This window comes from Bos javanicus, chromosome 27 (genome assembly GCF_032452875.1).
Source record: "Bos javanicus breed banteng chromosome 27, ARS-OSU_banteng_1.0, whole genome shotgun sequence".
In the NCBI taxonomy this organism is placed as follows: Eukaryota; Metazoa; Chordata; class Mammalia; order Artiodactyla; family Bovidae; genus Bos; species Bos javanicus.
Window position 1 is genome coordinate 35,582,346 of NC_083894.1, and position 24,244 is coordinate 35,606,589.

At 39.1% G+C, this 24,244-nt stretch overlaps 1 protein-coding gene across 3 annotated transcripts in view; it reads right to left on the bottom strand.

Moving 5' to 3' along the window:
• Positions 1 to 24,244, bottom strand: part of ZMAT4 (zinc finger matrin-type 4) — a 375,305-nt gene that overhangs the window by 101,744 nt on the left and 249,317 nt on the right. The window lies entirely within an intron of this gene.

Sequence of the window (24,244 nt, forward strand, 5' to 3'; positions counted from 1 at the left end):
GTCCAGTGGTTAAGACTCCATGCTTCCAATGCAGAGGACACAGGTTTGATCCCTGGTTGGGGAACCAAGATTCCTCATGCCATAGGTGGGGTTTAACCAAAAAAAAGAAAAGAAAGCATTTATAACTGTTGCCTCTGCAGGAGGGTTTGGAGTTTGGGTAAAGGTGAACAGAACCAGGAGATATGGAATTATCCACTGGATGAATTAAATTTCCAAACCAAAATTCAGCACATCTGACCCTGTGACGCTCTTCCTGATAACTCCACTCTGAATTATGTGTTTCCTCTGCAGTTTTTCTGAATAATTCTGCGTATAAAATCACGTTGTTCTTATCTACCTTTGTACCTAAGTGCCACTGAACCATTCCTGGTCTGGCAGACAGTCAGAAAGTGATTACTGAGCCAACCAATAATCAAACAATGAATGGATCAGAATATCTGACATTTGGTTTGTCCTTGAAAATCTGAGATGAGTACCTCCCTTAAGAATATTGCTGCAGAATATTCTATCAGAAAGGCTGAGATTTTCAAGGGCATTAAGCACACTGAGAATGTATCACTGCATTATGTAACTAGAACATTTGAGGTGTATCTGCAGCAGAGTCAGGCATTAGAATCCAATGCATAGATAAACAAAAGAATATATATACAAACATATATGTACACACACATATATATACACATATATACATGCATATATACTCAAAACTATATATATACATACATATACTTAGCTTTATATATTTGTATGTCTATATACACACAGAGAAAGAGATAAAAAATATTCTTTCACTGTCTTTATGGACCAGGACATACACATGGCTAAAATTAATATTCAATAACATTATTAACAATATTATAATTCAACTTACTTGAATTGTAATTTTTCTACCATTTAAAATTTTTCTACTATGTATAAGCTGGGAATAGAATTAAAATATCTTACACTTTTGAGATTTCAATACCTTCTAGACTGATTTTCATATTTAAATTATTTCAACTTGCTTCTTCAACTTTAAATCTAATGAGAGCTGCATCTCTTTTCTTATACAGCAATAAGCATTCTCTGTGTTCAACAAATAGGTATGTTAATAAGGCTTTGTAACTGATCCAGCTCTACTTAGGGAGTCCTTGGAGAAGAGATGGGAGGAGGTGAGGATTAGTCTACAGACAGAGAGGCAAGAGGCCAAGGGATTGAATACTGGAAGGTCTCACTTCTGTCTGAGGCAGAAGGGAAGCCACCACTGAAAGTGAAGATGGTGGAGGCCAGGAAGAGCTTTGCAATCAGTTGTCAGCTCTGAACTGTCCACAGGGAAAAGGAAAGATACACAGAGATACACAGGAGGACTAAGCTCCGAGTCAAGTGCTGAGGAAGGACTGTGTTAATTTATCACGGCTGAGGTTTAGGTGATTTTTCCCACTGGTGTCTCAACATCCTGATCAGAGGAAAGGATGTGAAGATGTGTGGGTGACTCCAGGTTACAGCCTGTCTGGGGGGATGTAACACACCAGATGGCCAGAGACCTGAGGGTACTAATAAGAGATGTATTGAAGACAGAGAAGCAGGTAGATGTCTAGGTGATAAAAGAAATGAAGACAGGAAAAAGTTGATAAGATGACAATACATGTATCAAAGGACTAAAGGTCATAACACTGGACATTAAGATTTTGGAAGGCTTATTATGAGCCAACAATTGTGTGAGGTGTTTCACATACGTTATTCCATTACATAATAACTACGAAGCCTGCACTAAGACTGTCTCTATTATGAGCTCAAAGAGCTTGGGTAAGTTATCAAGGTCATGCTGCTAATAAATTATGGAACTAACAGGACTCAGCCCTCTTATCTATTATATTAGGAGACCATATGACAAATAGTTTCAGTGAGATTAAGAAATTGTTTTTTGAGTTCAGAAAGCTGTGATCTGGGCAAGAAATTCTGGATGAAAAGGAGAAACTGCTGGAGGACTGAAGTTCTAGAAGTTGGTAGCTGGCTGGCATAAGCATGGGAGGAGCCTGATTACTACCTTGGAGCAGAGAGCTGGAAATTTGCAAATGTCTTTAATAAACTATAAGGATGTCAACAATGCTTCCGGGTTATTTGTAACTTAGAATGAAAATAAAGAGTAGCTAGAGGGGCTATGCCAACCCAAATCTATGCAAGACACAGTCACTACTGCTGTGAATCTGAGTACATAGCAGTCAACATCCATCACACAGTGGAAATAAAGACCATATTTCTATGGAAGATCACATAAACCTATTATAATGTCTTCTTAAGAAAACCTTACTTTCAGTCTTTCCTTTCTATTTGAATTCTACTTCCTGGACAAAAAACAACAACAACAACTTATTTTCAATTCCTACTTAATGATTCGATCCTCCATGTGAAGTTTCACACAACTCATGCTGGTTCCTCCATCTGAAAGGTCCAAGCATCAGTGGCATTCATGCACACTCTCCCTTGTCTGGACCAAATTCCATATATTCTATGCAAAGTTTTTCTTTCTTTTCCAAACAGAAGTATAGCGTGTCCACCGAATCTGCAAGTGGTTGAATCTGAGAAACACAGAACCGGCAGATGCCAAGGGCTGAGTGTACTATGCCATTTCATACAAGGAATTTGAGCAGCTGCAAACTTTGACATGAGGAGAGACTCAATCTTCCCTAGAAACTGAGGGACAACAGTCTCCACTACCTGTGCTCCAAAATCCCCAGCTTGCTCATTTATACTTCAAATGCCTGTCCTGTCTTTGACACAGAGTGTGAAAGTCGCTCAGTTGTGTCCAATTCTTTGCGACCTCATGGACTATACAATTTATGGAACTCTCCAGGCCAGAATACTAGAGTGGACAGCCTTTCCCTTCTCCAGGGGATCTTCCCAACCCAGGGATCGAACCCAGGTTTCCAGCATTGCAGGCGGATTCTTTACCAGCTGAGCCACAAGGGAAGCCCTTGTCTTTCATAGTTATATCCATAATCATAAAACAACAGCTCACAATCATTGAGAACATATTCCCCGTCAGGCTTAGCATGGGTCCTTTTAAATAGATTTTCTCTGACTTTCACACATCTCCTATGTAGAGCGCAATTGGTATCAGATCCGTTTTATATATATGAAGAAACTGAGGTTCAGAGAGATTAGGTTACATGTTCAAGGTCACACAACCAAACAGGAGGAAACCCAGTACTGAGACACAGTCATACCTATTATTAATCTTGGACCCAACCCTAAGTTTTCCACACTTACATATTTATATTCTGTATATCTTGAGTGTTTCTTAGCAAGTAAGGACAGGTTAAGATCTGAGTCTAAATCATCTTTGTTTCCTAGAGTGGGCATGACAGTGCTTTGCCCATAGGAGGCTGTGCAAAGATTCTGAATGAAGGGAAAATGAATCAGCTTATAGTATTTAATAAAGAAAATGTTGTTCCTGGGCATACAAATAATTGTAGGAGAGGGTAAATTATCAGAAGAAAAATAATTTCAAAGTGAGGAAAAGTTGTTAATGTAGAAGAAAAATGGCTGCCTTGGAAATGAACCAAGATCGTTCTGTCGTTGTTGAGATTGTACCCAAGAACTGCATTTCTTACTTTTGTTGACTCTGAGAGCTATTCCATTTCTTCTAAGGGATTCCTGCCCACAGTAGCAGACATAATCATCATCTGAATTAAATTCGCCTCTTCCTGTCCATTTTAGTTCACTGATTTCTAAAATGTAAGTGTTCACTCTTGCCGTCTCCTGCCTGGCCACGTCCAGTGTGCCCTGATTCATGGACTTAACATTCTAGGTGCCTATGCAATATTCTCTTTACAGCATCAGACTTTTCTTTCACAGCCAGATACATCCACAAGTGAGCCTCGTTTATGCTTTGGCCCAACCTCTTCATTCCTTCTGAAGATATGTCTCCACTCTTCCCCAGTAGTATATTGGATACCTGAACAGTCATTGGAAGGACTGAAGCTGAAGCTGAAGCTCCAATACTCTGGCCATCTAATATGAAAAGCCAACTCATTGGAAAAGACCCTGATTCTGGGAAAGATTGAGGGCAGGAGGAGAAGGGGACGACAGAGGATGAGATGGTTGGACAGTATCACTGACTCAGTGGACATGACTTTGAGCAAACTCCGGGAGCTACTGAAGAACAGGGACGCCTGGTGTGTTGCAGTTCAAGAGGTTACAAAGAGCTGGACATGACTTAGCGACTGAACTACAACAACAACACAAGAAAAATGGAACTACAGCATATCAGGAACACTACAGCAACCTGAGCCACCCCAGCGCTGCAGAAGCCTCCTAACTCCACTCACTGCTAACACACACACACGTTGTGTCAGTGCCTATGTGCATGTCTCCACAATGTCGTTTTCCGACCCATAAGAGTTTGATTTTCATTTAAAAACTTTTATTTTATTTTTCTTATCTCATTCCTTAATACCTCAGCAATGCACAGCCCATCAATGTCATGTATATTTTTTTTCCCAAAGCTAAGTAATGTCACAAAGGTCATCTATTAATGCAGTGATACATAATTTAAGTCAAAGCTTTTATTTTTCTAAATTAAATGTTATAACCTAGACCAGTGGTGGTACTACACTGCCTGATATTTAAGGAAGGAGAGGAAATATGTCTTATGGTATAGTGTTTTTTAAAAACATGCCTTGTGTATATGTAGGTGTGCAGGAGTTTATACGTCCACACACACAAATTAAAAGCACACATGAGGCATGATCACTACATGTAATGCTGAACATTTGGCCTTTAGTCTCAAAATTGTCTTGCACAGACATTATAGAACAGCGCTGGACAACATAGATATATTGTGAGCCACATGCATAATTTAAATTTTCTAGACGCCACAGTAAAAGAAAATAAAGCAAAACAGATGAAATTAATTCTAATAACATTAGTGTATTTTACTTAATATGTCTGAAATACTATCATTTCAACCTATAAGCAATAGAAAAATATTAATGATAAGTGCTTATTATTTTTAAGTGCCCAATAGCTATCACATCAGATGGTACACATGGAATGTTCCAGTTGGAAAGACTCACAGGGATTACATACTTGAATGCCATTAATTTACATATTAGACACCAAGGACCAGAAGGGCTGAGTGACTTGTTTGATTCTACACATTTCTAATGTAAGATACTTCGTTCCTCTTTATGGCTTGTTCCCTTATTGTTTCTTGTTTGAATGTAGGCAGAAGGAGGTAGGTTGGAATAAAGTAAAACCATTTAAACTTCCTGCAATAGAAATACTTTAATGGTACCAGGAAGTTCAAAACTCTAATTTCACAAATGAAGAAACTCAGAAAGAGGAATGGAGTCATATGTTAAGAGAGTTTCATGCTCCAAGCTTTGAGGTGAGACATCTGAGGCTCTGATTGGAAAGCTGCTTCTTAGAAGGTCCCTGAGCACCACATGGGGTGGGCACCCCAACCCTGAGGCAATAGTTATTAATTCTTCAGTTCAGGTTCAATCCTCCATATTCAAATGGGCAGAGTGTCTCTTACAAGGACATTCGTCATTGGATTTAGGACCCACCCTAATTCAGATGGTATCACCTGGATACAGTGACTATGGTGAAGTCGCTCAGTTGTGTCTGACTCTTTGCGACCCCATGGACTGTAGCCTACAAGGCTCCTCTGTCCATGGGATTTTCCAGGCAATAGTCCTGGAGTGGATTGCCATTTCCTTCTCCAGGGGATCTTCCCAACCCAGGGATCGAACCTGGGTCTTCCGCATTGTAGACAGACGCTTTACTGTCTGAGCTACCAGGAAAGTCTTAACTACATCTGCAAGGAGCCTTCTTCCAAATAACGTCACATCCTGAGGTTCTGGGTGGATGTATCTTTTGGGGGCAACTTGAGAGTCCCTTGGACTGCAAGGAGATCCAACCAGTCCATTCTAAAGGAGATCAGCCCTGGGATTTCTTTGGAAGTTCAGTTCAGTTCAGTCGCTCAGTCATGTCCAACTCTTTGAGACCCCACAAATCGCAGCACGCCAGGCCTCCCTGTCCATCACCAACTCCTGGAGTTCACTCAAACTCATGTCCATCAAGTCGGTGATGCCATCCAGCCATCTCATCCTCTGTTGTCCCCTTCTCCTCCTGCCCCCAAACCCTTCCAGCATCAGAGTCTTTTCCAATGAGTCAACTCTTTGCATGAGGTGGCCAAAGTACTGGAGTTTCAGCTTCAACATCAGTCCTTCCAAAGAAATCCCAGGGCTGATCTCCTTCAGAATGGACTGGTTGGATCTCCTTGAAGTCCAAGGGACTCAAGAGTCTTCTCCAACACTACAGTTCAAAAGCATCAATTCTTTGGTGCTCAGCCTTCTTCACAGTCCAACTCTCACATCCATACATGACCACTGGAAAAACCATAGCTTTGACTAGATGAACCTTTGTTGGCAAAGTAATGTCTCTGTTTTTCAACATGCTATCTAGGTTGGTCATAACTTTCCTTCTAAGGAGTAAGCGTCTTTTAATTTCATGGCTGCAGTCACCATCTGCAGTGATTTTGGAGCCCCAAAAAATAAAGTCTGACACTGTTTCCCCTGTTTCCCCATCTATTTCCCATGAAGTGATGGGATCGGATGCCATGATCTTTGTTTTCTGAATGTTGAGCTTTAAGTCAACTTTTTCACTTTCCTCTTTCACTTTCATCAAGAGGCTTTTTAGTTCCTTTTCAGTTTCTGCCATAAGGGTGGTATCATCTGCATATCTGAGGTTATTGATATTTCTCCCAGCAATCTGGATTCCAGCTTGTGTTTCTTCCAGTCCAGCGTTTCTCATGATGTACTCTGCATATAAGTTAAATAAGCAGGGTGACAATATTCAGCCTTGATGAACTCCTTTTCCTATTTGGAACCAGTCTGTTGTTCCATGTCCAGTTCTAACTGTTGCTTCCTGACCTGCATACAAATTTCTCAAGAGGCAGGTCAGGTGGTCTGGTATTCCCATCTCTTTCAGAATTTTCCACACTTTATTGTGATCCACACAGTCAAAGGCTTTGGCATAGTCAATAAAGCAGAAATAGATGTTTTTCTGGAACTCTCTTGCTTTTTCCATGATCCAGCAGATGTTGGCAATTTGATCTCTGGTTAGTCTTCCTTTTCTAAAACCAGCTTGAACATCAGGAAGTTCACAGTTCACATATTGCTGAAGCCTGGCTTGGAGAATTTTGAGCATTACTTTACTAGCGTGTGAGATGAGTGCAATCGTGCGGTAGTTTGAGCATTCTTTGGCATTACCTTTCTTTGGGATTGGAATGAAAACTGACCTTTTCCAGTCCTGTGGCCACTGCTGAGTTTTCCAAATTTGCTGGCATATTGAGTGCAGGAATGATGCTAAAGCTGAAACTCCAGTACTTTGGTCACCTCATGCGAAGAGTTGACTCATTGGAAAAGACTCTGATGCTGGGAGGGATTGGGGGCAGGAGGAGAAGGGGACGACAGAGGATGAGATGGCTGGATGACATCACCGACTTGATGGACATGAGTTTGAGTGAACTCCGGGAGTTGGTGATGGACAGGGAGGCCTGGCGTGCTGCGATTCATGGGGTTGCAAAGAGTCGGACACGACTGAGCGACTGAACTGAACTCAACTGTTGGCTCAGTGGTAAAGAATCCAACTGCCAATGCAAGAGATGCAGGTTAGATCCATGGGTGGGAAAACATCCCCTGGAGAAGGAAATGGCAACCCACTCCAGTATTTTCACCTGGGAAACCCCACAGACAGTGGAGACTGGTGGGCTACAGTCCATGGGGTCCAAAAGAGTCAGACGCGACTTAGCGACTAAACAATGACTGAGAAATTATCTTTCACAGTGCAGAGACACTCCCCATAGCACAAATCCTAGAGAAAGATGATTTCCACATCCTTAATTTCACCCAGAAATTCAAAAGTAAGCCAAAGCAGTAATGTTATGCATCAAGCTGCCATTCTACATGTAATGAAGAGGATCCAGAAGCCCTAATTCTGTGCACAGGGAGTTGGGCAGAAAATGTACACTACTTTCAGGGAAAGGTTTTCTCTCCTGAGGCATCATTCAGCATGGCGATCTTAAGCTCAATTATTAATAACTTCTCTGCATTCATAATACATCTGATCACTTTAAAAAAAAAACTACTCAAGCATCAATAATCTCCCACAATTCACTTGTGTGTAAAAGCTGCTAAGGAAGGAGCCATTGACACAGAGAAAAGATACGGATGCAGGATTCTATCACCTACATTCCTCATCACCTTGAAATCATTTGCTGCATTTTAATTTGTATAGATTTGTAGAGTTTGCTGGAGATAGATCTAGAGGCCAGTCATATGGTGCTATTTCTTCTCCCCATTTTGATGGTGGATGATCTTTTCAAAGGGAAGGGCAGAGATTTCCCTGGGGCTCATGTGTAAAGTGCTTGACCACTAATACAGCAAATGAGATTCTCCTCAGTCTGACGAACAGACAGTGTGCCTACGAGGTTTGCTCTCCCAAACCAGGGCAAAGCATTTCCATTTGTATGATTTCTGCGAGGTCCACTTAGCCGAGGCACAGACAAAGAGAAGGTGGCTTAGGAAATGATTTGCAATCAATCTTGATCGTAACCTTTCTCCAAAGACCTGGACACAAGTGGTGAGAATGACTGGGGAAATTTGCTCCCTGTAACTTCCTCGCTCAAAAGAACACTCCCTATCACCACACACAGACACACTCACACACATCAGTCAACACTCAGGCATACAGACATTCTCAGACACCCCATCTCCTGGCCAAGCAATCAAAATCCCATTCTCTTGTAGTGAATGTACACTACATATTCATTAAACATGATTCCTGGGAATTTCCTAGTGGTCTAGTGGTTAGGACTCTGCATGGGGGCATGGGTTTGCTCCTTGGCAGAGGAACTAAGATCCCACATGAAAAAGCACAGGCAAAAAAAATAAAAATAATACAATTTTTTTTAATAATAAATAAAAAAAAACTAAATGATTCCCACTGAAAGAGTGGCTACATGTTCCAGAAAGAGCCTCTGACTTTAATTTGAAAGTTTTGTGTATTCTCCTTATCACTTAACTGAAAGGACAATGCCAAAAATGTTGAAACTGCCTTACAATTGTGCTCATTTCATATGATAGCAAGGTTATGCTCGAAATTCTTCAAGCTAGTCTTCAACAGTACATGAACTTTCAGAAGTATAAGCTGGGTTTCAAAGAAGTAGAGGAATCAGAGTTCAAATTGTCAATATTTGGTGGATCATGGAGAAAGCAAAGGATTACCAGAGAAACATCTGCTTCATTGACTATACTAAATCCTTTGACTGTGTGGATCCCAACGAACTGTGGAAAATTCTTCAAGATGGGAATATCAGACCACCTTACCGGTCTTCTGAGAAACCAGGTCAAGAGGCAACAGTTAGAACCAGACAAGGGACAACAGACTGGTTCTAAATTGGGAGAAGTACAATAAGGCTGTATATAAGGCTCAACGGGCATGAATTTGAGCAAACTCCAGGAGACAGGGGAGGATAGAGAAGCCTGGTATGCTGTAGTCCATGGGGTTACAAAATCAGACAAGGCTTAGTAAGTGAACAACAACAGATTCTGGGGCTTCTAAAAATTCCTCTGCATTTTCAGTGATCCCCTCATCAACTTTGGTGTCATGGCCAGGAAAATATTTAATACTCTGGATAAGTAGTTAATAGACATCGCTTTTGTACATGTGTTTGAAAAGCAATGTTTAAAAAGGGAAACTTAAAGAGTGTATATACATACATATACACATATATATATTCATATTCATATATGTGTGTGTGTGTGTGTGTGTGTGTGTGTGTGTGTGTGTGCTTGGTCACTTAGTCATGTCCAACTCTTTGCGACCCCGTGGACTATATAGCCTGCCTATTTCCTCTGACCACAGGATTCTCCAGGCAAGAATACTGGAGTAGGTTGCCATTTCCTCCTCCAGGGGATCTTCCTGACCCAGGGATCAAACCTGCATCTCCGGCATTGCAGACAGATTCTTTACCGCTGAGCTGCTGGGGAAGCCTATATATATATATAACCAAATCACTTTGCTATACATCTGAAACCAAAACCATATTACCAATCAACTATACTTCAAGTTTTAAAAAGTTAAGATGTTAAAAATAAAAATTAAAAAGGGACCTTAGGAAGTCAAAGAAACTATAGTCAAGTTTCAGAGTGGGAAAGGCTGAGTTCTGACATACCTTGTAGGGGTCCCCATCACCACCTGCCAAAAAGAACGTCACTGACCTGGCCCTTTTCTAAAGGTTCCAGACTTCTGAGCAAGCTTCTTAGCCCCTGTCATAAGAGATGCCATGCAGAACTGTGAGAAAGCCCAGCAATCAAAATTAAGGACATTTCCAAAAGATCCTGTGACTATTCCATGGCACTTTTCAATATGTCATTGCCTTTTCATTTAATGGACATGAGAACATTTCCTAGCAGATATTTGAGGGTTACACATTTTGTATTACCTTTTCTTCTTAAGAAACAGGCCTGCACTCACAGAACTGATTGCAATGGGAAAACAGACTCTGCCAAGCAGTGACGACTGATGTATGTTGCAGCAAAGCTTTCACTCTGGGAAAAACCAGCTTCTCGGACATAAAGGCAAACCGTTGCTTCGAGTCCTGCACATCCCCATTCTTATTTTTAACCCAGTGCTCAATTTATTCTGACAAAGAATCAAAATGGTCTCACAGTGTTTTGGGGGTTGTTTTTTGTGTGTTTGTTTGTTTTTTGGTGTTTCGAAGGTCAGCTTTAAATGCCTTCACATTTCTTTGGCTGCCTTCTGTTAATCTTCCAGGAAAATAAACAACAACTTAGAAAATTTAATTTGCTATGCCTGCTAAAGCTTCTGGAGCTGTAAGCTATAAACACGGGGCGATCACAAGTGACATAGCCTAGGGGAGCTTGTAATTACATAGAGGCATTTTGAGTCCAACTAGAAACCACTGATGAAAGATCGATGGGTAGGGGAGAGTTTTTGTCTCAGACAATCAAGTCTCATTCTAACAGATATATCTGGGGCACTGAGGAATCTTATACGAGGGATTAGGGCCCTAGGATCAATTTTAATTTCACTAAGTTCCTCAGATGCATTTGCCAAGTTGTTTGTTTCTTTTTTGTTGTTGTTTGTTTGTTTTCAATGAAAACTTTTTAATCTTTAGAAAAAATAAAATAAAAACACCTCCCTCCAGAGGGAGTCCTGGTCCTTTTTTCTGATCTGAAAGCTGGGCTAGGTATCCTGCAAAAGTAATTGCTTCTTTAGCCTTGGCTCAAGTGTGCAGTTTCTGAAAAAATAACCACCTTCAAAAGTTCCAAAGAGAGGAAGATGGTCTGAATCTCAAATATAAAAAAAATAATGAAATAGATTTTTTAAAAAATAAAAACTCTATGATTCCCAGGAGAGCAATCTTGAAATGTCTCCTCTGTCTCAAAGAGACATTTCTCAGCCAAATTGCAGGTGCTGGAGATGGGGGTCAGAAGAAACACTACAGTCATACGACCAAAATAGAATAACATAAAATTATTTTCAGATTATTCTCAGAATGGTACCCATTTCAGAGAGACAAGAAAAGCCAGTTGTTCTCATGGGAATTGCTGAGCGCCAAATCAGAATTAATGACAAGGAAGCTGACTCAGGCTAGAAGAGGCTGACACCCCAGTAAATGTGTGATTCCTCCCTTTGAGTCAGAATCCGCCAAGGTCTGGATAAAGGAAAGTAAACCGAGATGTCAATGTGGAATTCCTTATGGTTCTGCACCCCCTGTCTCCTCACAGAGAGAGAAATTAATGGGACTCAGAGAATTATTAAAATTAAACTTTAGAAGCAGAAATCCCTTCGAAGTCACAGTAAAATAGTTATTAGCCAGGTCTTGTGCTATAATAGAAGTGGTGTATATTGACGATTCAGGTCATGATGAAGTCCTGGACAAATGTCTGCTTTGAAGAAGCCCTGAACCACTCATGTGACTGCGGGATGGAGGTATCCTCGATTTTCAGACTCAATCGGGACACGAGGTACCCATCGCCAGGGGTCAGGGGGTGAAGCAGGGTACACTAGATCCTGAGGATGCTGGAATTTGGGCACCGTTGGGAAGACGTCCCGGCGGCCACCGACAACAAACCTTCAATCTGTCTTTATATTCAGTTAGTGGGGGATGGACTCTCTCATGGCACAGTTAATAGGAGGGTCAGAAAGCTCCTCTGTTTAGGAGGAAATCAGTTTCCGTCCCTTCTACGGTGTGAATAAGTGCTTATTAGATAGGAGGATACTTCTGTTGTAAGGACCAAGAGATGTTGGAGAGCCAGAGGCGTGGGGATCAGGGAGAGAAGCACTGCAGGAGAGGCCCTGTCAGGGCTATAGTAGCATCCGAAGAAACCAGTGTGAGCATTAAAGTCAAACTTCACCCACTTCTCAATTTGGCATTTCTCAGGCTGCACCTGGGTGTGAAAGGCCCCAGAGAAAGCTTCTGGTGTTTTGGAGAATATGGGACATAAACAAGGTCAGCCACAAGCATACACACTGTTTGGATTTCTATTAAATGGGGGCAAAAGTGAGTAAATGTATAAGGCTGTATTTGGAGGAAGTAAAAGTCATAATGAATAGAAAGCACATTATAAACTTGAAGTGCAATAGAAAAGCTTTTGAGTTCAGTCTGTTATGTAGCTGTCATCTCTCTGATACAGCAGTGAGAAGTCATTACATAGCAATGAGAAATTACCCTCGGTCACAGCAGCCTCGGTCTACCCCTACAATGACTATGTTGGTGACGGCAGGGCACCCCCCCTGCACCCAAACCCCCAGGCCTATGACTGCTGTTTTCTTTGCCTTAGGGCTTATGGGATCTTAGTTCCTTGGCCAGGGATTGAACCCAGGCCCTCGGCAATGAGAGTGCAGAGTCCTAACCAATGGACTGCCAGGGAAGTCTCTGACTGCTGCTTCTCAGCTGAGCAAAACCTAGAGGTGGTAAAGGCTCAAGTCACAGACAAGGTCATGGAGAAATACTGGCCAACCACCCTTTAAAGGATTCATGCCTTCAGCTTGACTACTCTTTACCTTCTCATCCATGACTGTTCAGATATATATGTGAAAATTGGAGGTATGAAAATCGTACTTGGGTAAAATTTTCCACCAGGTTTTGAGTGAGCATGGAGATAGTTTGGGAGATGAGAAGGCCCAGCTGGGGCTAATGCACCCAGGCAGGCTCTGGATCTCCAGCTGGACACAAGGACCCCAGGTCCACACAGGGATTCCCACACTCGCAGGGGAATTCCCGGGCTCACACAGGGCTCAAGCTCAGGGAGCAGTTTTAATCTCCACCATTCTCAGTCATGGGATTTTTGTAACAACCTTCCACAGAGGTGGATCAGAAAGACAAAGCTGTGTTTCTCTGAGGTGCAGCCAAGGTAAGGTTGAAGTGAAGTGTTAGTCACTCTGTCCTGTCTGATTCTCCGTGACCCCAAGGACTGTGACCTGCCAGGCGCCTCTGTCCATGGAATCCTCCAGGCAAGGATGCTGGAGTGGACAGGTATTCTCTTCTCCAGGGGATCTTCCTGACCCAGGGACCGAACTTAGGTCTCCTGCATTGCAGGCAAATTCTTTACCATCTGAGCCACCAGGATTTTCCTAAATAACTTTTCTATGGAAATAAAAAGCGAGGGGGAAGAGTGAGACAAGGCAAAAACACAAACACACAGATGAAGTCACACAAAAAATCAGTATCTGAGTTCCTACTTGCCTGGGTCTAACCTTCATAGCTTTGAGGGCAGGTGCTTGTCTCAAACAAAAGATCTTCATTATAAATAAATACATATGTAAAATACAGAGGTAACAATGTACAAATGTATGTAAATCCATGGCTTATATATGCATATATTTATAAATGTATATATATATATATAAGTATACGTGTAATATGGTATATATATTTGTATGCCTATATTATTACACAAGAGAAAAATGAAGAGAAACACTCAAGTGAGGGGAGAATTATAAAAAAAAGAAAAAGAAAAAAATGACAAGCTACCACAAGCCACCCCCTTCCCCTGTCCTCTCTTTCTTTGCCTTATATCTATTTATATTTACATTCATTTTGCTCTGGTGACTTTCAAATCTTGGTACAGGAACAGGGAAAGTAAAAGCTCAGAAATGGCTCCATACTTTACATGTCTCGATAATTTACACAGAAATGAAATACTTAAAAGTATTGATAAATTTTAGTTTTTGTTTTTTTTTTAAATGATTTTGCAAATTTAAGGATCCTCCCTGACAATAAAAACTGATGCTGCCAAGGGCAGTGAACGCATTTCCTTCTTCTAAGACATCTTTTACTCTTTATTTTATTGACATTAAAGCTTTTAATGATATTCTGGCCTGAAGAATTAGGTATGACATAAAGTGTACCAAATTTAGCAAGTGAACATACAGGAAGTGTGATTAAAATTGAATTTTGGATAAATAATAAATAATTTTTGAGTATCAGTGTGTCCCAAATATTGGATATTCATTGCATACTAAAATTAAATATACTAAAAAGTATTTGTTATTTTTCTGTAATTCAAATTTATCTGATCTTCTTCTATTTTATCTGGCAACCCAAGGGGCCATTAAAAAAGTCATACCCACACCATATAGCCTACTGTTTTTGTGGGTGAGCATCAAATATAAGAAATTAAAAAATAATTATCCTAGAATGTCGAAGACAGTAGGAAAAAATTCACCATTTAGTCATCCTCATTAGCATGGCTGAGAGGCAGAACATACAGTCAACGTGGCTTCCCGAAGATCCACACACTTTAGTGTATTCAGCTTTCCTCATTTCCTCCCTTGGCCAACAAGGTCATGCTTTTAGGACAAATATTTCCAGCTCACTCCATTCCATACAAAGATAAAAGACTTCCTTCTAAACCTGATGCACAAGCATGTCCTTCCTTTAGGAGAAAAATCTGGCTACGTTATGGCAGTTTTAGACTCTCTCTCCTAAAAGCTATCTGTGAAAGGAGGGCTATTAATATTCTCCCCATTTCCTTATCTAAGGAAAGAGGGTTGCAGGCGAGGCCTCTCCCCTATCAGATTTAGAGGAAGAGCATCAGTGTTTGGAAGGAGTAAAGATCAATATCCATCATGGTGGGTCTGAGACCTCACATCCGGGCTGTATTTCATGAAAGCAAGATGACCATCCTAGCTCCCTGAGGAAAGGTATTTGAAAGACACTGAAGTCTTCTCTGGGTCAAACACTGTTGTGAGGGAGCAACGTCACACCTTATCTACCTGCTCTCCTGTTACAGGCTTTGTGAGTGTGTCACTGCCAGAGCAGAAGTTTTGGAACCTGTTTGGAAATGCCTTAGAGAGCACTGTCTATCCTGAGCTGCGAGGAGATGAAGGTGGAAATTTCTTGGCAGCCTTAGAATTACTGTCCATTTCTCCGTGGCTGGTTTCCCAGTCTGTTTAACCAAGCACTTGCCACATGTTACATCAGGACGAGGCTCAAGCAGTTCAGATGTTGTACTCTGCCTTCTGTGTTCATTTGGGAATGATAAAAAGGGAGGCCAGGAACTCTGTCTTACGAGCAACAATAGATGGGTTACATTATCTGTTCAGATACCTAAGGAGTCTCTGCCTATAAAAATCAGTATATACTTAACATTTGGAAAGCCATACTCCTTTGGAAGTATGTCTGGGCCCTTTATATCCATGAGACTAGCATTAGGGGGGAATCCCCCAGGGGGCACTTACTGATTCCCTAAACACATACTTCTTCAGGGCATGTCAAGTGCCAGCCATTGGGTTAAGCGTTAACTCTATAGCGATGAAACAGTGTACTAAGCCTCTGCCGTCACAGAGCCTTCAGCCTGCAGGAAGAGATGTGCAAAATGATGACAACCATTGCAATGGGTGTCATGACATGAAACCACAGTGTGAGGCCCTGTGGGGAGATGAGGAAGGACCCCAGCTTGGAAGCATCCTTGTGAAAGCTTCCTAGAAGACGCTTATCTAAGGAGAGGGCTAAAAACTCCTTAGGAATCTACCCAGTGAAGTGTGTGTGTTGGTGTGTCTGTCTGTGTGGTATCTGTGTGTGTGTGTGTGTGTGTGTGTGTGTGTGTGTGTGTGTGTGTGTGTGTGTGTGTGTGTGTGGTGGTAAAAACAAAGGAGGAAATGCAATATTTTAGGAATGTAACTATGCAAAGACTCACAAGAAACTAAAATTATTTCACTATGGATAAAGTGTAAAACGAGGTTGAGAGATTTAGAGGCAAAGTTGGAGAGGAAGATAGAAATCCGATCTCCAAATCCTTTCCAACAATATTAAGTTTAAACTTTCTCCAGAGGAAAATACTGAGCTTACAAAGGTTTTTAAGCAGGGTAATGGCATAATAAGATTTGTATTTTATAAAAACTTCTCTGGATGCCAAATGGGAAATAGATTAAAGAAAGAGACTGCTTAAGAGATTCTTCCAGTAGAGGAATGATGAGCTGAAAGGCATAGATGCAATTTAAAAACAAAAAAATACTTGAAGAGAAAGAATTTGACTACATAAGGGCACTCCAGTAATTAATAAGACTCCATACTTCCAATGCACGGAGGATGGGTTAAATCCCTGATCAGGGAAATAAGATCCCACATGCCTTGTGGCATGGGCAAAAGATTAAAATAACAAAAATTAATTTGACCAGATAGAATAAAATGGAAAAAAACTTTCAAAGTAAACAAGAGATATAATGCCCAAATCATGGTTTCTAATATAATTATCAACAAAGAGGGGGTACAACCATGATGTCTTCAAGAAATGGCTAATTCTAGGACTGAGGAAGGAAATTTACAAGATGATCCTCAAGTATCTTGTGCTAAAAAGTAAGGAAATGCCAACAAAACAAATCAAACAAGGAAAACCCCACAATAATAAGAGTATATCAAAGAGACAGAGGAGCTTAGCTACAAGAATTCCCAGAGGTAAAACCAGAATAATTTAAGCAACAAACTAAATAGAGTAGAACTGGATTATAACCAAAAGTGTAAAGTAAATATATCTGTGAGTTCATACTGATATAAATAAATGATTGAATAAATGAAGAGGAGATAAAAAAGAAATACTTCCCAGGCAGAAGACTTCTAAATAATATCTACATATCCAATTCATTCTCAAGATAGTGGAGGATAACTCTCCTCTCCTTAAGTGTGGGCTTCTTTCCAAAGACCTGATCATGGGCTAGGTGTCAAGGTTAACATCAACAGTCAGAAGTCACACTGATAGTATGTACACGCGATACTACTTTGCCACTGTGGTCTTTGCCTCAAAACCTCATGCCCCTGTCAAATCATGAAGATAGTACCAATTAAGGGGCATTCTCCAAAATATCTGACCAACACCCTCAAAACTATCTAGATTATAAAAAACAAACCAATTCTGGGAAACTGTCACAGCTAAGAACCCTACAAGACATGGTTAATTGTTATAATGGGGACTTCCCTGGTGGTTCAGTGGTTAAGAATCCACCTTCCAATGCAGGGGACAAGGGTTCGGTTCCTGGTCGGGGAACTAAAATCTCACAAGCCGTGGAGCAACTAAGCCTGAGCACCACAACTACTAACCCCATGCACCTGAGTGAGAGATCCTGCAGGCTGCAACAAAGATCATACTTGCTGCAACCAAGAACTGACACAGCCATAAATAAATAATTAAAATAATAATAACTACATTAGTATTCTAAAAATAACAACTGTAATTGACTTCTGGAATAGAAAAAGGATATTAAGTAAAAATTAAAGAAGAATGATCAATTAGGGACTTCTATTAGTAACAACTTATCAATATTATTTCATTACCTGTGACAAATGTGATACACAAACATAAGACATTAATAACAGGAAAAACTAGGCGTGATATACATGAAAACTCTCTGTACTATCTTCACAGTTTTCCTGTAAGTCTAAAACTATTGTAAATTTTTAAAGTTTATTTAATATATACATAAATAGCGGTGATAGAAATGAAAACCATGAATTACTGAGATAAGAAAGAATCTAATTTTTTTCAGCAAGAGTATTTGAAAAGACACCTAAGGTTTTAGGGAGAGCCAGGACATAATATATATTTTGCTTAAGTTTGACAGATTAGAGAGAAGAATGTATAGAGCTAAAGAGAACACTTAGGTAATCTAAGTTCATTGTAGTAAGGACTTTTATTTGGGAAAATATCTATACAGATAGAGAAAATAATCAGTAGAAGAGAAACTATATTCAGTCAGATTCTGGATTGAAGAAAAACATTCTTTTTAGCCCAATGGAAGGAGTGTGGAGAGCCTTAACATGGAGGTACTAGAGGAAGGGCCCGAATGAGATATGATCAGAACGCTTCCAGCATGGCAGTAAGGTTTCCGCCACTGGGTAGATTTTCACACGAGGGAGACAAAGAGACAAGAGCAAAGGTAAGTGACAACTCATGAGTATCAGTTACCGTAGGAAACAAAATACAGTCAAAAGTCTCTTTGAACCCCCTTAAATCATCCATAAAGTATAGTATATACAGTTGTATGTACGTGGTAGGTGGGGTAATACGTATACAGTATAGTGAGGTAACAGTAATAGAAGAGGGTAATTGTGCTAAGATAATACACATCCCTTAACAACAGAATCCTAATATTCTCACTGTCAGTTATCCTCACCATGATACATAATAAGCATCTCCTTTGAAATAAGTATACACAAAGAGGACTTTCCATGGTAGGTTTAGTTGGGTCTTGAATTGTACTCATTCAGAAAATCTCTTCCTTTGAATTGAATGGATAATCATGTCGTATTTAACTATACTTATTCAAATGGCCAGATCTGAGGCTTCCATTTTCACCACTTATGTTCATCCTATATATTATTTCTCTTCTCCTTTCATGTTTCTTCTGACTTCTTTGAATTATTTTAGAATATTATTTTAATTTATCCATTATCTTTTTAGACAATGGATAAATTGCACTTTTTTGGTGTTTTCTCTAAAGACTTTTGTATAGAAACTTTAACTTTTTATTCTATTTAGAATACTGCATCCCTTCCAAAAAAGTGTAAGAACCTTACATTTCCATTCTTTATGTTATACTTTTCTATTGTATTTAATCTACATATGGTATAGAGACAAAGAAGGATATTTTATGATGATAATGTAGTCAATCTAACAATAAAATAAAACAATTTTTATGCCTAACAATAAAGCCTAAAATGTATATGAGGCAAAATTTGACAAAAATGAATGAGAAATGGGCAATTGGACTACAGTAACTAGAAGCTTCAATATCCAGATTTAAATACGGATAAAATAACTAGGTGAAAGATCAACAACAACACCACCAAAGACTTGAACAACACTATAAATAAGTGAGTTCCACAAAAGTTCAAGATAGTGATCAATATTTTAAAAGCATATTTCTAAATACTTGAAATAAATAATCCAAAAAAGAAATAAAGTAAACAGTAGCACTTACAATTGCATGAAAATGAATATAATATTAGGTATAAGCTTTATAAAATGTGTATAAGACTTGTACACTGAATACTACAAAATATTGTGGAAGGAAATTTTTTTAAGACCTCATTAAATTCAACAAATCTTGAATTCATGGATTGGAAGACTTAATACTATTTAAATGGCAATATTCTCCAAATTGGGCCACAGATTCAATACAAGCCTATCAAAGCTTAGCTCTCTTTTTAGAGAAATTGACAAAATGATCCTAAATTTCATATGAAAATGGAAGGGAACCAGAAAATAGACAAGATATTCTTAAAAATGAACAAAGTTGAAGTGCTTACACATCTTGATTTCAAAATGGGACAATAATCAAGATTGTGTGATGCTGGAATACAAATAGATCAATGGAATAAAACTGGTTGTCCAGAAACTCTCCCACACATCTGTAGTCAACTAGTTTTCAGCAAGGATGCCAAGACAATCCAATAAGGGAATAATCCTTCCAACAATATTTCTGGGACAAACGGATATGCACATGCAGCAGAAGGATGCTGAAATACTAGTACAAAGCATATATATACAAAAGCATATATTATACAAAAAATTAATTCAAAATGGATAAATGCTAAAACTATAAAACTCTTAGAAAATTTGGGGGGAAGCTTTGTGACAATTGGATGAGGGAAGAGTTCTTTAGATTGGATAGCAAAAAAAGGAAAGAAAAAGGAAATATACACATAAATTTAAAATTCAAAATTAAGAATATTTGTGCTTCAAAGGATACTATTAAGAAAATGGAAAAGATAACTGAGAGATGGGAGAAAAAAACTGCAAAGCATATATCTGATAAGAGTCTAGTATCCAGACTAAATAAAGAATCTCACAATCCAAAAATGAAAAAACAACTCAGAAAATTGGCAAAGATTACACACAAGTATTTCCCCAAGAATATATACAAATATACAATAAAAACATGAAAAAATACTCAATGTCAGCAGCAATAAGGAAAAAGTAAATCAAAACCACAAGGAAATACCACTTTACACCAACTAAATAGTTAGAATCATGAAGATAGATAATAATAAGTGTTGACAAGGAAGTGGAGAAGTTGGAATACTCATTCATTGTTGGTGGGAACGTAAAATGGTGCAGTCACTTTTGAAAACAGGTCTTCAGTTTCTTAAAAAGTTACATGGAGAGTTACTGCATACCTGGCAATACCACCCCTAGTTACATACCCAAGAGAACTGAAAACATGTTTGTACAGAAACTGTAATGTGAGTGTTCAAAGTAGTATTATTTATGACTGTCAAAATGTGTAAACAGCCCAAATATCTATCAGCTGCTGAGTGGATAATCAAAAGGTGATCCATATGATGGAAGATGACTCAGCAATAAAAAGAATGATGTACTGATACATGCTGCAATATAGATGGATTAAAAAAAAAAAAAACACCATTATGCTAAATAAGAAAGCCAGACGCAAAAGTCACATATCATTGTATGATTCTATTTCTGCAGAATGCTCAGAATAGGCAAGTTCACAGAGACAGAGTGTACATTAGTGGTTGTCAGGGACTGTGGCAAGAAGACAGTGGGAAATAATGTTCATGGTGCAGGGCTTTATGGGATGAAGAAATGTTCTGAAATTGTGTTCACGGCAGCACTTCACAAATGGACTAAAAATCACTGAATTATATGCTTTTAAAAGGTGAATTTCATGGCATGTAAATTCTATCTCATATTTTTAAAAACTTGAATTTAAAAAGATCATATGTATTTTTAAAAAAATTAAAAGAAAGTCTGTTATGCTAATATACATATCTATTATGCCTGGCAATTTCATTCCATCTTGAAGATCTGATTTTCCATCTGGTATTTCTGTAGCACATCCCGCAGTGAAGATCTGCTGGCAACAAACTCTTTAGTTTTTGTTTATTTGAAAATGTCTTTATTACACCTTTGTCTTTGAAGAATATTTTCACTGGTTGACAGGTTTGTTTATTTGCTGCTGTTTTCCTTCCAGATCTTGGAGGAGTTCTCCTGACTTCCGGATACAATTTTTTGTTTGGTTTGTTTTTTATCTTTTAAAATTTGTTTTAATGAGAAATCAGCTATAATCCATATTGTTGTTGCCCTCTTCTAATGTCTAACTTTTTATTGGCTGCTTTCAAGGTTTTATCCTTTATCTTTTGTTTTCAGCAGTTTGACTATGATGTACATGATGATTCAGCTATAGTTTTCTTTATATTTATCTAACTTAGAGTTCATGAGCTTATTAAATATGTAATTTCTTCTGTCATATACATTATACTTTTTTACATTGCCCCATGCACTACTACTGGGGCATTTTAATATTTTAAAATATTCTTTTTTCTCTGTGCTCTTTAGTTTGGGTCATTTCTATTGATATAACTTCAACTTTTCTGACTCTTTGGCCAAATCCAATTGGTGTTATAAAGACATTTGATGAGTTTTTATTGTGGATATTTTGTTTTTCAGATCTAAAATTTCCCCTGGGTCTTTTTGTTTGTTTCTATTGATCAGATTTTCTACTGCCTAACTCATTATGAGTATATTTTCCTTTCTGTCCTCAAATGTATCCAATAGCTGGATCATCTCAGTGTCAGTCTCTACTGATTGTTTTTGTTTGTTTGTTTGTTTGTTTTTTGAATACCAGTCGCATTTTCCTATTTCTCCATAAGCATGTATATTAACTTAGTAATTTATTTTTTGGACATTATGAAATAGTACCTTGTGTAAACTTTGAATTCCGTTATAGTCCTCCAGAAGAAGTGATTTTTATTTTTGTGAAGCAGACAGTGAGCTTAGCCACTTAAACTTTCCCTGATTGTCTGTGTGTTGCAGTGGAGGTATCAGATGAAACTTCTGCTCAGTCCTTACAGCCTTTGCCAGGCTGTTTGGAGTTGGCTTTGTGAATGTGATGTTTAGGTGGCAGGGACAAGTTTAGGAAGAATATAAAAACAGAATTTGAGGCTTCTACTCTGTGGCTTTTCTTTCTTGAATTTTTATTCCAATCCCTAGTGCCATTGTCCCCAAGAGCTATTTTATTCTAGTTCTTCAAGTCATTAAGACTGTAGCTTTTATCTAAGTTTTAGCCAATCAACTTACTGCTGACTGAGGTCATCCCTGAGGGAAAAAGCCATAAAAACTGGGAGGCGCACTCAATGCTGCTTCTTTCTTCCAAGTATTCACTTCTCTCGAGTTCTTGCCTGTTTTTAATGCTCTTCATTGCTTCCAAGTACATGATTTTTTTTTTTTTATATTTACCAGAGTTTATAGTCATTATCAAGTGGTGGGTTCATCTGGTAAGAGTTATTCCACTATTAACAGAACCAGACTCCCATGATTGGGTGCAGCAAGAGTGGATTCCATTCAACGAGCAGCCACATTTGGAGAAAATGAGAGACAGTTAGAAACCATGTGTATGATCAGTAATCGCTCATATGTGTATGGGTAAGAGTATGTACGTGTGCTGCAGAAGCCAATTTGACTACAAAGTTCTCCACTGAAGAACTTTTATGTTAGAAAGGTACAGTTGTGCACTTGCAATTGAGGGAAGAGAAGTGAGACAAGGAGATAAGTAAGAGGCTGGAGCTGGCCTTTGCCCTTGGTGGTTCAAAGCAAGTCTCGAATAATCAAGATGCCTCCAGAGTTCTACTTGTGTGGGTTTGCTTAGAGCTTCCAGTAGAGATTTAGCTTGTCCAGACTCAAGTCAAAGAGTGATTTTAAAAGAGCTAAGACTACACTCCTTAATCAAGTCCATACCTAGTCCCTGGAGTGCAGAAGCCCATGGTTCGTCAAAAAGAAAAGGGAGAGGACAAAATAAAGCTCTTCCTCATGGGCCCGAGGTAGGGTCAGTTCATCATTAAAGCTGGGCTTGGACAATCTGATATGCCAGATCCCATTCCAGAGATGCAGCTGTCCACACTCAAAGCACATGGACTTACAGTGAGTAGAGTGTTCCTCTGTGGTTTAGAGCGACCGGATGGAACCCGGATGGAAGACAATACTAAAGGATGTGTTGTGGATGACCCAGCCCAACGCCTTCACTGTGTAAGAGAGGAAACAGGCCCAGAGAGGTGAAGCGACTTCTCAAGATCTCCCAGCTCCTTAATAACAGAGACAAGACTCAACTCCAGATTTTCTAACTGAGTCCACTACCCCGAACCTTGAGCAGTAGCAGGACTTTGTGAAACCACAACCCTCTCCAAAAAAAGGGTTCGTAGTGAGCAATGGATGCCCTTCTTTCACAGGTAACCACATAAGAAATTAAGATGTTTACAAAATTTACACACACAAAAATTTACCAAACAGGAGTGCCTGATAACTCATTTTAAATCATTTAACAGTTTGCCAGCTGGTATCTGTGAAAAGCAAGGCTGCGGCTTCACTGAGCCATTAGCTATTTCAGTAAATGCATCATTATTTGTCATACTTTGCAAAAATAGACTCAAAATTCAAGTTATTGCATATTCTTTTTCATTACCCAGGTCTAAGAACCCACTTAGCTAATGGAGGCATCATATATACCTTCAAAATTAAAAAAAAAAATGTTAAATAACATTTCTATCAGCAGCACACCACCAACCTCCATACTTATAAAGATACCTTCAGTTTTATTATTGTGTACTTGTGTTAAAAATGATTTATTTGTCCTGTTTGTTACACTAAAGAAATATAAATCATTTGGGGATTTTAAGCACATTTTTAAAGTAATGTTAAAATGCTTCCTTTTC